At 41.9% G+C, this 16,911-nt stretch overlaps 1 protein-coding gene across 3 annotated transcripts in view; it reads left to right on the top strand.

The window, feature by feature from the left end:
- LOC129695394 (probable ATP-dependent RNA helicase DDX60) overlaps nucleotides 1-16,911 on the top strand; it is a 139,440-nt gene that overhangs the window by 12,378 nt on the left and 110,151 nt on the right. The gene's annotated exons all lie outside the window — the stretch shown is intronic.

The following is a 16,911-nucleotide window of genomic DNA, read 5'->3' as shown; positions in this document are numbered from 1 at the left end:
AATGAGCATTTAAATCATCTTGCGAGTGGGTGTTTCTGAAATGCGATTGATTGTAACGTTGCCACTGCAGTGGGTTTTAACCCCATATCGGCAGGAAAGACACTGCTGGTTCGTATGTGACCCAAGTAACATTTTCGCAACGTAAAATTAGATTAAAGCCATCCCAACAAGCAAGATTATATGTAAAATAAATGACTTACCCTTTGTTTTGTCCTGTTATTACAATCCGTCACGATGTTGGCGTTGAGGGTGTTCAAAGTAACATTTTATTTTAATCCAATGATAAAATTGTCCAGCGATTTTTTTTTTTTAAAGCCAGGAAAGGAAGTCCGATCCGATCGAATTTTCTTCATCAGCTAGCAGATACAAGCGATACAAACCTGCATTTAACATAATCCCGCCCCGGGAAGTCCGATCATTTTTCTTCATGTAATTCCACTAGCAGATACAATTTTTTAAATACACGCATCCATCCCCTAACCCCCCCCCCCCCCCCCCCCCCCCCCCCCCCCCCCCCCCCCAGAACTGCAGCGTCGCTGAAGGTAGGTTTTGTAACATCGCTACATTTTCGTGTCTTATTTTTGGGTAAAGAATAGCATCTTCATTGCTGGGAAATACGGTATTTAAAAACATTTAGCTCAAAGAAATCTACTTACCACATTAACTCCATTCTTCTCTCTTTGTTTCCTAAGATACTCATAAGATAATGACAATCCATGTTTGAAAAACCCACCAAGAAACTTGCGCTGCGCATGTGCAGTCCACGCTGCAAAGGCAGAATTTCAGCTGCCTTCAGCTCCCCTTGTCATTGACGGCTTGAAGCAACGCCGACGGCACGTCAGCTGCACACTTTCCCGTATTACATGTACTGCGCATGAAAGGCACAGAGAATTATGCCTACCTAAGAAATCGATCTCTTAGGTAGGCATAATTCTCCCGTGCCTTTATTATTTATATTTAATAATTATCATTATATAATTTTAGTCAGGGTAGGCAGTGCCATCCTTGCCTACCTTGATGGCACGTGACGGGTCATATTATTATTGCGTTTTATGAGAAAGTTATCTTTCTTGCTTTTTTCTCTGCAAAGTCTTTTAGAATTTTGTCAAAGTTTAAACTCCTGTTAATTTCAGATTCAATGGACATAATTGCCAAACTGTTCAAACGTTCTTGCTGAATTGATGACCTCAAGTAAGTTTTGATCAGTTTCAGCTTGGAAAAATTCCTTTCTCCAGATGCCACAGTCACTGGGATTGTTAAGAAAATCCGAAGAGCAATAAATAAATTTGGAAATGCAGTAGACGTGTTGTTGCAAACAAGGAATTCAAGCATTTTCATGGGGTTTTGAATCTCTGGTGGCAGAATTGGCTTTAGTGCTTCCATCTCCTCACAAAGCATGTCCATCCACATTAGCCAGTTTTGTGGTTTTAACTTGATCTTTTTCCTGTCCCAGCTTGACCTCTGTCAATGCCATTTCTAGATCTGCTGCACATTTTCTTATGGTGTCCTTGGACAAGTCGTGAAAATTGCACAAAAATCCAAATAAATGTCGATACTTTTTCAATTGTTCACACCGTGGCTCAAGTGTTTGCAGTGCTTTATCTACCACTTGATTAAAACATTGCACTCTGAAGGCTGTTTTTGGATCTGGCAAAGGTTCATCTGCAGATTCATAATCAAATAATTTTCTTTTTTTGCATAAGCGCTTACTCCGAGTCTTGAATACGGGCTCAGCATCTAGGTCTTTGGCAAGTTCACTAGTGTCAATCAAAGCTTCATCAAAACCTTTTTTCCCTGTATGTCTTTAACCTATTACAAAGCTTTTGAAATGAAGAAAGCCATGTAGCAACATCCATGGTATCACTCTGAAGTTCCTTACTCACAAAGTTTACTTGAAAGAGTAAGGAGCGCCAGAAAACAGTGAGACCAGAAACTTGTAATCTCTCATTTGCCTGACTAACGATTCAGCATCGCTCTTTGCTTGAGCATCATCAGTGTTTTCTGCTAATTCTTCTAGTGCATTACAAACTTCAGCAGCTTGGTACCGTACAGCTTTGACACTTTCCATTCTGCATTCCCATCATGTTTCAGAGAGAGGTTTTATAGACAGACCTGTCTCATGTTTTCTAAAAACAGTCCATCTTTTAGTAGATGATGCAAAAATGGTGTAAATACGCTGCAGAGTTTCAAAGAAAGTCATTGCATCTGGACATGTCTTGGCCATGTCTCCCAAAACTAGGTTGTAGTTGTGACATGCGCATGGTGTAAATAAAGCTCTTGAATTCTTCTGTAGAAGTCGTGCCTGCACACCTGAGATGTGTCCCTTCATATTGGCACCATTATCATACCCTTGTCCACAGATATTTTCAACATCCAGCCCTAATGTTTCAAGTTCATGTAGAAGGGTGTTGTACAGATTTTCACCTGTGCTACTTTCCACCACTAAAAACTTGATGAAATGTTCATATATTCCTGTTGGAGCATTTGATTGTACACCATCAGCTACATATCTAATTACCATCGACATTTGCTCCTGATGACTGATGTCAGGAGTACAGTCAAGAATTATTGCAAAATACTTAGCAGCCTTGATTCGCAAAATTATTTCCTGTAGAACAGCTTGACCCATTAGATTAATAAGGTCATTCTGGATTATTTTTCCTAAATAATGATCATGTATTTCCTTATTCTGGATTTTTCGCAGATGGTCTTTCATTACTGGATCAAATTTTCCTAGCAAGTCAATAACACCAAGGACATTTTCATTATGTGGTGTTCCTATGTGTTTCTCAGATCCCCGGAATGGCAAGTGTCTTTCTGCCAGGTGGTACAGTGGCTACCAGTCGCTCAAAAACTTGATGCCAGCGTTTTGCTTCTTGTCCGATTAGTTTTTCTACCACTTCATCAATCGTTTTTTTCAGTAGATAATCTTTGCTGTAGTTCACAGCAACTGAGCATAGCTTGCAAATGCATTTTGGAGTTCTCATGCTCAGCTAGTCTTGTATGAATGTTCGGCCAGTTATTAAAACCACAACTTGCAAGTGCAATTGCTGTGTTATTATCAAAAAACTTGCACTAGTAACAGAAGATTTTATCAGTTGGTGCCGAGTATATTAGCCATGGACGATCTACAATTTTACATTTGGCAGTTTTCTTTTGCAGTGAAATTTTGACAAACGTGATCCACTGTCATTCTTGAGGAAAAATTCTGCTGTAATTGTAGGTGGTCCTTTTTTCACTAAATAGTCCCTGACACTCTGATCCATCATTTCTGGCCATGATGCAGGATCATCTGTTAATTCCACAAAACTGGCAGATTTTGAATTCCCGTTCTCCCTTGCCTCAGAGGCACCAGAAGTCATGTCAATAGGCAAGTTTCCTTGTTTGTCAAATTCAACATTTTCGAAATGTTTGTAGAATTAACAGATGATCCTGCAACATTCATACAAGACTAGCTGAGCATGAGAACTCCAAAAAGCATTTGCAAGCTATGTTCAGCGGGCAAGGCCACGCCCGCAGAGGGAACATATCACTTATCAGGAGCTGCCATGGGCCAGGACTCTTCCCCCCCCCCCACCAACAGAAAGGAACTGCAGATGCAGCCATCACCGCAAAACGTCTAAGAAGGAACTGTAGATGTTGGAAAATCGAAGGTAGACAAAAATGCTGGAGAAACTCAGCGGGTGTCACAAGCCCTGTCCCACTGTGCGAGTTCACCCAAGAGCTCTCCCGAGTTTAAAAAAAATCAAGACTCGTGGTAAACACGTCGGATGAATGTAGCGGGTACATACCCTCTCATCCTTCTAAACTCCGGAGTGTACAAGCCTAGCTGCTACATTCGAGTAGATTTTAGTATACGAGATTTGAGTATAGGATCAGGGAGGTTCTACTGCAGTTGTACAGGGTCTTGGTGAGACCACACCTGGAGTATTGCCAGTGGCGTAGCGTGGGGGAGGGGGGGGGGGGGCAGAGGGGCGGTTGCCCCGGGCGCTAAATTTTTAGGGGCGCAAAAAAAATTGTTGGATAAAAAGAAATTATAAAATGGCCAAAAAGATTTGTGCTTGATATGAAAGTTTTCACTGATATTGGTTATTGGCCAGAAAATGTAGATACAACTTTGTAAAATGAACTTGTTAAGAGAGGGACGTCTGAACTACAGAATAAAGATGCATTTTTTCCAAGAGATAATAATGGCAGATCATTCTCTAAGGATTGGTTTTATATGAATTTAGATAATGATGAGACAGTTTTAAGGATATGGTTGCTGTATTCTCCAGTGAAATGTGCTGTATATTGCTTTCCTTGCATGCTTTTTCAAAAAAATAAAGGAAGAAGTTCTTTTGCACAGCCAGATGGATTTAAAACATGGAAAAAGCTAAACCCAGAGTATTAGATCATGAAAAAAGTTGCCATCACGTCGAAGCATTTGAAAAGTGGAAAGAACTTGAAATGCGACTACAGATGTGTGAAACAATCGATGCTGCTGTTCAGATAGAACAACAGAAGTCATTTGAGAAATGGAAAGCTGCATTATCAAGAATTCTTGATTGTGTGCTGCACTTAGCTAGACAATCCTTACCCTTGCGTGGCCACTCAGAAGATCTAAGTGCAAGTGATAACTGTGGAAATTTCCTTGAAGTTTTCAAGTTACTTGCCAAATATGACCCAGTTGCTAATCAACATCTTCACAAAGTTCAACAAGCAGATGGCTATGTCGCGTCTTATCTTTCTCCACAGAAACAAAATGAGTTCATCCAACTACTGGGTGATCACATCCGAACAGATATCTTTCAAAGAATTTTATAGGCCAAGTATTACTCTATCATGTTTGATAGTACACCAGATATTTTGCATACCGACTAAATGTCCCAAGTAATTCGGTATGTGCATATTGAAGATGCAGAAGTCACAGTTGAGGAGTCCTTTATAGACTTCATTCAGTTACATGGGAAATCAGATAATGAAATTACAGAACAAATTTGTGACAAGTTGCAAGCAGATGGTCTAAAACTTGAGTACTGCTATGGACAAGGATATGATAATGCTGCAACTATGGTTGGCCACATAGGTGGTGTTCAGAAACGTATTCTAGATGTAAACTCCAAAGCAGTGTTTGTGCCATGTAACAATCACTCACTTAATCTTGCTGGTGTACATGCAGCTAGTGTTGGAACAAAATCTGTGACTTTTTTTGGCACTGTGTAAAAGGTGTACACATTTTTCTCACGCTCTACACACAGGTGGGATGTTCTTAAAGAACATGTGCCAGTTAATGTGAAGCGATCCTGTGACACAAGATGGAGTTCAAAGCATGAAGCTGTACACGTTCTTGCTGAGTACACTGAAAAAATAATAGAAGCTTTGGAAGTCTTGAGGGATGGATTAGAAGAAACCTCAGAAACCAAAGGAGATACAGGCAGTTTGTTAGTTTGCATTATGACCTATCCTTTCTTTGCATTCCTTTATTTTTGGAGCCCAGTGCTTACTGAAGTGAATGACGCTCAGATATACCTACAACAAAGAGGACTTGGACTTGATCAATGTGTTCAAAAGCTAAAAGCATTGACTCTATTTTGTGAGGAAAAGCGTGATTCTCTAGTCACAGAGGCAGCTGAGAGAGCTATGCAGATATGCAATACATATGATATTTCTACAGAAAGAAGAATTGGAAGACGAAAGAAGATGTCAGGTGAAAAAAGTAGTGATTCTGGCTTAAGTATAATTCAGGAAACAGGTCGGGAACAACTTGAGGCAGTAGATAAGCTAACAGCTGAAATTACAAAACGTACAGTACAGATGAATACACTTCATGAGCTATTTGCTTTTCTGCAAATTCAAACATTGTTAGATGCAGAAAAAGATGACAATTGTTCGACACATTCAGCATTTATATGTGAAATATTCTGACGAATGCTACAGCTATGACTGCTGAAGTACATCGTATTAGACGCCATATTGCTTTATTTAAAGAAGTTCATCCAGAAGAGAGCATTTCTACATGGACAGCTTTAGATTTGCTTTGCTGGATAATTAAGTGGAAGCTGCAAGAAAGTTTAACTAACATTGTTGTGGCACTGAGAATTTTTTTAACAATTACTGTGTCCAATGCTAGTTGTGAAAGGGGTTTCTCCAAATTAACGTTAATAAAGACATATCAGCGATCAACAATGAGCCAGCAAAGATTAAGTAACCTTGCAATTTTGTCTATTGAGAGAAATTTTCATTTAAATTTTGATAGCGTAATTGAAAAATTTGCAAGAATAAAATCCAGAAGATTTTAAATAAATGCAATATACTGACAATGTCTAACATTTAATGTGTTCTGTTTCCCTATTATTCGAACACTTTGTAATACTTTTATTGGAACCTGTAAAATGTTGTTACAATTTTGATATACATATTAATGGCTGCAAAGAAGTAATTTTATTTTATAAATAAATAAATACATTTTATGTAAGTGTAATTATAGTAACAAGTAACAAGTAGCCTTTATTGTCATTCAGACCTTGCGGTCTGAACAAAATTTTGTTGCCTTGCAGTCCTACATATAGTAAAAATGACAAAACACACAATAAACACAAATTAACATCCACCACAGTTAGTTCACCAGGCACCTCCTCACTGTGGTGGAAGGCAAAAGTCTTAAGTCTTTGCCTCATCCCTTCTTATTCTCCCTCTGCGCCGAGGCCGCCGCCGCTGTCGTCCAATGGGCCCGCGGTCGGGTCGAGTGGCCGCTGTCGCCGGAACGTGCCCCAGCTCTGAGTTCTGGTCGCCGCTGCCTCTGCCGCTGTCCCAGCCGCCATGCCGCTGCCCCAGCTCCGAGGCCGCCAGCTCCGCCATTAGGCTTCGGCGTAGGCGGAGATGGGGGATACGACAAAAGAAGTCACATCCCCCGAAGGAAGAGACCAAAAACGTGTTCTTTCATATATAACCATATAACATATAACCATATAACAATTACAGCACGGAAACAGGCCAACCCGGCCCTTCTAGTCCGTGCCGAACACTTATTCTCCCCTAGTCCCATCTACCTGCACTCAGACCATATCCCTCCATTCCTTTCCCGTCCATATACCTATCCAATTTATTTTTAAATTATACGATCGAACCTGCCACCACTTCCACTGGAAGCTCATTCCACACAGCTACCACTCTCTGAGTAAAGAAGTTCCCCCTCATGTTACCCCTAAACTTCTGTCTCTTAATTCTCAAGTAATGTCCTCTTGTTTGAATCTTCCCAACTCTCAATGGGAAAAACTTCTCCACGTTAACTCTGTCTATCCCTCTCATCATTTTAAAGACCTCTATCAAGTCCCCCCTTAACCTTCTGCGCTCCAAAGAATAAAGACCTAACTTATTCAACCATTCTCTGTAACTTAGTTGCTGAAACCCAGGCAACATTCTAGTAAATCTCCTCTGTACTCTCTCTATTTTGTTGACGTCCTTCCTATAATTAGGCGACCAAAATTATACACCATACTCCAGAGTAGTAAGATTAAACGAGAACTTACCAGTTCGAAGTTTGATCATTATTTTATGAGCAATACGTTGAGGGAATACGTGAAGAACCCCGCCAGGACGCATGCGTGTCATTCTTCAAAGCAGCAGTGTGAAATCACAGATAACTGTAATGACTTAAACATAGTAAAATTAGAGAAGAAAATACCAGTTGAGTACATGATCATGGGTGGGAACGGAGGGCACGTATTCCCTCAACGTACTCCTCATAAAATAACGATCAAACTTCGAACTGGTAAGTTCTCGTTTAATCTTACTATTTTACTTCGGAGTCATGTGAGTGACTACGTGAAGATTTCAAAGCTCTGTGATTTCATGCCGTGGAAACGAGTCGATGCATCACATCTGCCTTAATGACTGTAGGAGGAATTGTGTCAACATATTTTAGACATGAATCCGACATTGAAATCCATGAATTGATTAACACAAAATTATAGCCCCTATTTATGGGGTAATTAAATTACAGAACTTAAAATTGTTTCTGCAAATGTTCCAGGTTTAATGACTGGTTTATGATAAAATAGTTGGAATGTTTTTCCCCTGACCATCCTGCTGCCTTGAGGATTTGGTCCATTGGTACATCCAACTGCATAGCTGCCGATGTAGCTGCAGCCCTGGTGGAATGAGATTTTAAAAATATTAGTATCCATCCCAGCCTGTGTTAGAACCTGTTTCAGCCATCTTGAGATGGTCTGGACCGTCACTCTTTTATGTGGTTGCTTATGGCTGACTAAAAGTGCCTTCTCGATGATTTTCGTGTTCTCCATGTATAACGACAAATGTCTTACTATACAGAGACGATCATCTGTTGGGTAAGACCTAAATTCTATATATTCTGTAGGCCTGCTGATCCCTTTCTGTTTTGCTTTACTAATTCATAAATATGAAACGTAATATATTCAGATGAAGAAGTTATGTTGTACAGTCTTAATTTATGTAATGACTGTACCCTTTGTGCCGTGACCAATGCCATTAGCATGACTGTTTTTAATGTCAGTCTATGTACGGACAGAGCTGTTGCTGGAGACCAATTCCTGAGCATCTTCAGGACAATACTCACATCCCATATTTGGGAGTACCTGGTTCTTGGGGGATTGGTATTAAAAATTCCCCTCATAAGTTTTGTTACCAGTGGGTGAGTCCCAACAGAGTGACGCTCTGTTCCTTGCCATAGATAAGTTGATAGGACACTTCTGGCGCAGTTGATGGCACTATAACTGAGCCCCTCATCATAATGATTAGCAGCATGGTGCGCTGACAACAACCTGGCCCTTAACTCCAAGAAGACCAAGGAGCTCATTGTAGACTTCAGAAGTCCAGATGCGGCATGTTTACGGAGGTGGAACGTGTTTCTGCTTCAGGTGGGATCAACATCTCCGATGACCTTTTGTGACAATACATCAAGAAGGCTCATCAGCCCACTTCCTGATATAGAGGTCCATCTGATACTCAGATCCTGGTTTCTTGCACCATCGAGAGCATCCTTGGACTGCATCAGTATGGTGGCCTCTGACCGAAAATCAGGGTGGTTCATTGCCCTGTTCAGTCCGTCCATTGAGTCTGTCCAAAGCAAGCGCTGCTGAGGGCGTAGCATCGCCAAGGTGCTCTCACCCCAACCATGGACTGTTTTAAACTCTACCATCCGGGAAATTGCCGAACCAGCAGGTAAATTCCGGCGGCTGTCACTCTACTGGTATGGGTGGCCAACCCCCCCCGGACCTTATTATTTATTTTTTACAAATCGTTTGCTATCGAAGGGAATGCTAAATTCTGGTGTCTCTGTACTGGATGACAATGATATTGAATCTGAATCTGTTCTAATGGATACCCTGCCAGGTATTCCAGAACAGATGGTATGTATCTCTGTAGGTGAACCATGTTTTGTGACAGTAGGCCAATCTGGTACTACAGAAAATACCAGGCAGTCTTGCTGTATCATGTTCACTGTTTCCTTAATACCCGACAAATTAATGATTCAGGCAGAAAGGTATGGGGATCCCTTGTTACGGGATGAACCAATTATTCTGGTCTATCCTGGATGGTGATACATGGTTCTAACACCATGTTCAGTATCACTGGGAACCATGGTTGAGTAGGCCAATCGGGTACTACCAAAATACCAGGCAGTCTTTCTGTATTTTCTTTAATACCCGACTGATGAGGCAGAAAGGAGGGAATGCGTAAATAAACAATTCCCCCACCCCCCAATGCAGCGAAAATGAATCTGTCGCCGCTGCCCCAGGGTCTGATTCCCACGAAACATAGTTTGATAACTGGTGATTATCCCTGGATGCGAATAGATCGATATCTGGTGTTCCATATCGTGCTGTAATATCAGCAAATACTTTTTATTCAACATCCATTCGGTGTTTTCATTAATTTGGGTGACCTGGTGTCTGCCACTAAATTTAGTTTACCTGGTAGGTAAGTAGCTGATATCCAAATATCTCTCTGGATACACCACTGCCAAATTGTATTAGCCAGATTGTCACATGATGTCGATTTGTTTCCACCCATGTGGTTGATATATGCTACCACGGTGGTATTGTCAATCTGTTGTCTAACATGCTGGTGATATGACCCAGTACAATATGACTTTAGGCCATAGAATGCACCCAACATTTCCAGGTAGTTTATGCCCAGTGTTAGTAATAATGATGCCTCCTGAGCAGTCCATCTACCTCCACAGCTGGAGATGGAATTGGTGGCACCCCAACCAAGTGCACTGGCATCAGTTTGTAGCACCATAGAAGGGTTGCTGATAATGATTGGATTGAAACAAAGCCAAATGTTGTCTATCCACCATTTTAGTTCCATTATAGCTTTGATTGGTAGCTTCATTGGTCTGTCAAAATGACCAGCATTGATTTTGAGTGCTTGTATTTTTGCTCTCTGTAAATTTTGTTAATGTAAAGGTCCAAATTGTGTGGCTGGAAAAGCAGCCACCATTTTGCCAATTACTTTTGCTACCAATCTGATGGACGGTTACTGATGTCAATGAGGTTATTGCAATCCTCTATTAAGTCTATAGCCTTTCCCTTTGGCAAAGTCACCGACATGTGAACTGAGTCAATGGTGAACCCCAAATAGTCCATAGTAGTGGAAGGCGTTAATTTAGATTTAACTGGATGGATAATAAACCCCAGTTTTTCAAATAACTGTTTTGTGGCTGTTACAGTTTGTTTGGCCAATTCCAAAGTTCATCTGTGGTCACCTCGTATAGGCACTGAATAGTAAGCATTTTTTAATCGATGCTAGCCATGAATTTTAGGGGTAATATGAGGGGGAACTTCTTTACGCAGAGAGTGGTGGCGGTGTGGAATGAGCTCCCAGTGGAAGTGGTGGAGGCAGGTTCATTGGTATCATTTTAAAATAAATTGGATAGGCATATGGATGAGAAGGGAATGGAGGGTTATGGTACGGGTGCAGGCAGGTGGGACTAAGGGGAAAAAAATTTGTTCGGCATGGACTTGTAGGGCCGAGATGGCCTGTTTCCGTGCTGTAATTGTTATATGGTTATATGAAGTAATCTTAGGAAATCAACTGTTTAGCAGTAACAAAGGTTTCCATTTTAAAATGAACATTGTAAAGAGGTCAGTCTGACATACTGTGATCTTTACTAACTCTTTAATACAAAGCATGTTAAACACGTTCCAGCACTGACTGCACATAGTCTTCAGGCATACTGTAACCAAGGGTGGAGCAAAGGGAAGATATCACAGTTATACTGAGATGACTGGACGTGGTTAGTGGTATTGAGGTAGCTACATTATAGGTTGCATGCATAAACCATCTACAAATATATTGTACAAATGTAGTCAATTTGGTCAGATCTAAGATGAAGCGACAATCCCCATCTTTTTTGTTTTTGGTAAAGATATTGGACACAAATTCTAGCGGTTCATGTTGGGATTTTTCAATTACCCCTTTTGCGTAAAGCCGCTCCAGTTCAGCATGCGCTTCTGATTTTTCTTTACCGGAAAGTACGAACATTCGGTTCGGTATATGTTGAACTGGAGGGCTGTACTTGTGTATAAATTCTATTGTATATCCCTGGATACTGCTTAAAATATAAGTATCGGTAGTTAACATACTCCATGCATCCAGAAAGGAGAGTAATCTCCCCCCAACCTCCATGCTCCCTGCAATTTGTAGGGAACCTGACCCACCTACCTCCATAGTTACCAGTGGCAGGTTTACTTCTTTTTGTAAATCCTTCGTTGATGTTGAGGCGTCGGTGTCTGGGTTTGTGATTTGGTTGATGTTGGAGGTTTGCGTATTTTCCAAGCAGGCCGGTCTGGGCCATGGCCCAAGAAAGACTCATGTTTGGTGTACCGGACCTTCGAGCTTTCACCAGTCGGTCTTGTTCTACTGGTGGGTGCGTAAGGGTGCTGTCTATGGCCGTGTGTTGCAAAGCAGTGCCAGTGCATCCTGTTGTTCCTACGACATGTTCTTCTCATCCACTGTGCAGGTGAAAGCTGTTATCCCCGCTGTTAGGAGTTTCCATATACAATTATTTACTACAGGAACATTCAGGGATATACAGTTACCCGGTGTCAGGTGTCCTCCAGGTTTTGGCCAGTCTGGTCTGGCTTTTAGAAGTTGGACACAGTTGGTGCTTCTCCCCGTTCTGACGAGGGAGAAGCACTGTGCAGCCCTACAAGAGGTGCTGCTGTGGGTTTTACATAGAGCCCACAGTGACTCAACTCCATCTCCCGGAGCCTGTCACGTTGGAGCAAATGCTCCACACACCGCTCCATCCGGCTCCAGCGCTCACAGTCGCTGGCCGCCCGCGGCTGCTCAAAGTCGGACTCATCTGAGTCCACGACTTTGATGGTTTTATGTTTTGCCTTACCACCCGGCCGCGGAGTGGATCTGGCTGGTGCGGAGGCGACATCGGGCACAGCTGATCCCATTATATGTGATTCAAGTGCCGCTGGCCGCTTCTGGCCCACCAGCTTTTTCGCAGCCCTCGTTGGTTTCTTCGACTTTTCCATGCTCCCTACCTGTAATCAGCATGGGAAAACACAAAAAGACCACAGAGTACTCTTACCTGCAGGTCCTGGTTTAAATTGTCGCTACGGGGGAATGTCGTTCCACCCCGCCTCCTGCCATTTTCGACTTGTCAAAGTCGACGGCCCCATTCTGAATAGTCTCCCGCCCGGCCATGGTGTTCTGGCCGGCGCGGGACCAAAAGTCGGCACAGCTGATCCCACTTACGGGGCTTGTGCCTTCAGCTGCTGCTGGCTCCCGCAACTTCGCGGTCCTCCCCAGCCAGCTTTACTCGCAGCACTTGTGGACACTATTTTGTCCAGCTTCCCCCCCCCCCCCCCCCCTGTGTAAAAACAGCACGGGGACAAAAACTACCGCAGAGTAAATCACTTACCTGCAGGTCGCGGTTTCAAACTTACCGCTGCGGGGGAACGCTCCACCCCGCCTGTCGTTTCGCAAGCGTGAAAGCGATATGACACGCATGCATCCTCACGTGACTCCGAAGTAAAATTGGCCTCACCAATGCCTTGTACAATTTTAACATTACGTCCCAAATTCTATACTCAATGCTCTGATTTATAAAGGCCAGCACACCAAAAGCTTTCTTTACCACCCTATCTACATGAGATTCCACCTTCAGGGAACTGTACACAGTTATTCCTAGATCCCTCTGTTCAACTGCATTCCTCAACTCACTACCATTTACCATGTACATCCTATTTTGATTTGTCCTGCCAAGATGTAGCACCTCACACTTATTAGCATTAAACTCCATCTGCCATCTTTCAGCCCACTCTTCCAAATGGCCTAAATCTCTTTGTAGACTTTGAAAATCCACTTCATTATCCACAACAGCAACTATCTTAATATCATCTGCATACTTACTAATCCAATTTACCACACCATCATCTAGATCATTGATGTACATGACAAAAAACAGTGGACCCAACACAGATCCCTGTGGCACCCCACTAGTCACCAGCCTCCAACCTGACAAACAGCCATCCACCATTACTCTCTGGCATCTCCCATTCAGCCACTGTTGAATCCATCTTGCTACTCCACCATTAATACCCAACAATTGAACCTTCTTAACCAACCTTCCATGAGGAACCTTGTCAAAGGCCTTACTGAAGTCCATATAGACAACATCCACTGCTTTACCATCATCAATTTCGAGTAACCTCTTCAAAAAATTCAAGAAGATTAGTCAAACATGACCTTCCAGACACAAATCCATGTTGACTGTTCCTAATCAGACCCTGTTTATCCAGATGCTTATATATATTATCTCTAAGTATCCTTTCCATTAATGTGCCCACCACTGACGTCAAACTAACAGGTCTATAATTGCTAGGTTTACTCTTAGAACCCTTTTTAAACAATGGAACAACATGCGCAGTACGCCAATCCTCCGGCACTTTTCCCGTTTCTAATGACATAGCCCCTGCTATTTCTACACTAACGTCCCTCAATGTCCTAGGGAATATCCTGTCAGGTCCTGGAGACTTATCCACTTTTATATTTTTCAAAAGTGTCAATACTTCCTCTTCTTTGAATCTCATAGTTTCCATAGCTACTCTACTTGTTTCCCTTACCTTACATAATTCAATATTCTTCTCCTTGGTGAATACCGAAGAAAATAAATTGTTCAACATCTCCCCCTTTTCTGAAGAAAGACTGGATAGACTCGGCTTGTACTTGCTAGAATTTAGGAGATTGAGGGGGGATCTTATTGAAACTTACAAAATTCTTAAGGGGTTGGACAGACTAGATGCAGGAAGATTGTTCCCAATGTTGGGGAAGTCCAGGTCAAGGGGTCACAGTTTGACGATAGAGGGGAAATCCTTCTGGACCGAGATGAGAAAAACATTTTTCACACAGAGAGTGGTGAATCTCTGGAACTCTCTGCCACAGAACATAGTTGAGGCAAGTTCATTGGCTATATTTAAGAGGGAGTTAGATGTGGCCCTTGTGGCTAAAGGGATCAGGGGGTATGGAGAGGAGGCAGGTACAGGATACTGAGTTGGATGATCAGCCATGATCATATTGAAGTAGACCGAATGGCCTACTCCTGCACCTATTTTCTACGTTTCTATTCTCTCAGCATATGACAGTCCCGCCATCCCGGGAATTAACCTTGTAAACCTACGCTGTACTCCCTCAATAGCAGGAATGTCCTTCCTCAAATTAGGGGACCAAAACTGCACACAAAAATGTAATACCAGGTGCGGTCTCACTAGAACTCTGTACAACTACAACTCTTTGCTCCTATATTTGATTCCTCTTGTTATAAAGGCCAACATGCCATTTCTTAGCGATAACGGCAGGTACTCGGTAAACGTGGTAACTCGTGAAGATTTTTCAACGTTGAAAAATGTCCACATGTAAAATATACTCAGGATGTAAAAATGTGATACCTTTTAACACGTAGTCATACCGTAGTAGCTCGTGAGTTTACTGCAGTAGGACCTGGTGTCCTATATCAGTATTGTATGTTCATTATGGAAATAACAATACTCTGTATATTCATTGCCTTTGAATTGTAGTTTTATGTAATCTTCCCATAATTTCTGAGTTCCATTTCACAATATCTATCAGAGATACAGAATGTTGCAAGGTAATATCTTGCCCAAACTTAGTTGTATCTTTCTATCTCAATCAATATCACAAAATATGCCATTGTTTCAGCTACATTATGACAAAATATGTAGGTTATTTGTTATCAGTAACCCCATACCATAAACAACAGTACTTAAAGAACATTTGTTTTACTAATTTATGAGCATGTACCATAGGTTGATCCATATCCAACAAAATGTTGTGATAATTGCATAAAATGTATTATTGTCTAAGAAATTTGGTGTGGGATGATAATCCCTCAGTACTCATTTAGGCAAGTCCCAAGCTATAGATATTTTGCCCCCAATCCCCATAGGACAGTCCCGCCATCCCGGGAATTAACCTTGTTAATCTTCATTGAACCTACCATTTGACTAATCTTTTACTCAGCTGCTGTAACGTTTCCTTCCTATCAAAATCTGTAAGAAATGTGTAGCATTTCTGTCCCTTTCTTCCAATTCCCACTTTGAAATAAAATACAAACTTTTGACAAAAATGTTGCAGCAGGATCGCTATATAAATGCAAATATATGGTATTTCATCCTAGCACGTGAAATGTTTGTCGAAAACTGTATTTTATTTCAAAGTGGGAAATTGAAGATAGGGACAGAGATGCTACACAGAGATTTTAAGCTCTTGGGTGAACTCGCACAGTGGGACAGGGTTTGCGGCAGCATCTATGGAGCAAAGGAAATAGCCGGGTCTGAAGAAGGGTTTCGACCCGAAACGTTGCATATTTCCTTCGCTCCATAGATGCTGCCTCACCCGCTAAGTTTCTCCAGCATTTTTGTATACCGCAAAACGTCAATGATTCCGGGAATGCCGAGAGAGTTAGAGAGAGAGGTGGGGAACGGGAGAGAGAGCGCGCACGCGAGAGAGAGGGGGAGGGAGCGAGCGAAAGATCGGGAGACACAACGTGGGTCGGTAGGTCGATTGAATGACTAACCTGCACACCAAGAATGTCACCAAGAAGAAGTTCTCAATCATGATGGTGAGCTTTAAGAAATTCTCAATGTGTCATTAATGCATCAATCTACGTTTCTAGGTAAAATGTAATTATGTTTTGAAGAAGTGTTAATGACGCCGCGTGAATTGTATTCAAAGGTATGCAGCGTCATTAATACTTCTTCTAAAACACAATTACATATTTACTGAGCAATATGGATCGATGCATTGGATAACTATTGTTAAGTATTGGCTGTTAACACATCTGGCTGTTAACACAACTGGCTGTTCACAAGTGCTACAGTCGTTAACACATCGTTTGTGTCTGATGACCGTACAGCGCTTGTATTCCATGTACAAAACCATGTACGTTTTGTAAACAAATCCATATGGCGAATGTTTTAAAACAATCTTTATTTAACAAAGCAAATTTGTATTTCCATATGAAACACGGAAAATTAACGCGGGGGCCCCTTGGGCGCGGGGGCCCAATTTGGAAAAATCGGTTAAATCGGGTCCTGTACAGAAGTGGGGTGTTTGATTAACAGATGGGTGGACAAAGGCCAGAGATGGAAGAGAGACAAAAGGGTATAAGATGAGAAGTGAAATGTGGAGGCAGAGGAAGGGATATAGGGAGAACGGGATTGTGGAAGGGGAAAGAAAGGTGGTGTAATGGGGGAAATGGGTGTGTGCCCAGATGGGGCACAGGGAAGGGGAGGGAAAAATAGGAGACGCTGCCTGTCCCGTTGAGTTACTCCAGCATTTTATGTCTATCTTTGGTTCAAGGCAGCATCTGCAAGACTTTTCTACACTCTATATTCATACCATTGGATT

The sequence above is a fragment of the Leucoraja erinacea genome, chromosome 3 (genome assembly GCF_028641065.1).
Source record: "Leucoraja erinacea ecotype New England chromosome 3, Leri_hhj_1, whole genome shotgun sequence".
NCBI classification, from domain to species: Eukaryota; Metazoa; Chordata; class Chondrichthyes; order Rajiformes; family Rajidae; genus Leucoraja; species Leucoraja erinaceus.
The sequence above is the reverse complement of the archived record's forward strand: the minus strand, read 5'-3'. Positions and strand labels throughout refer to the sequence as shown.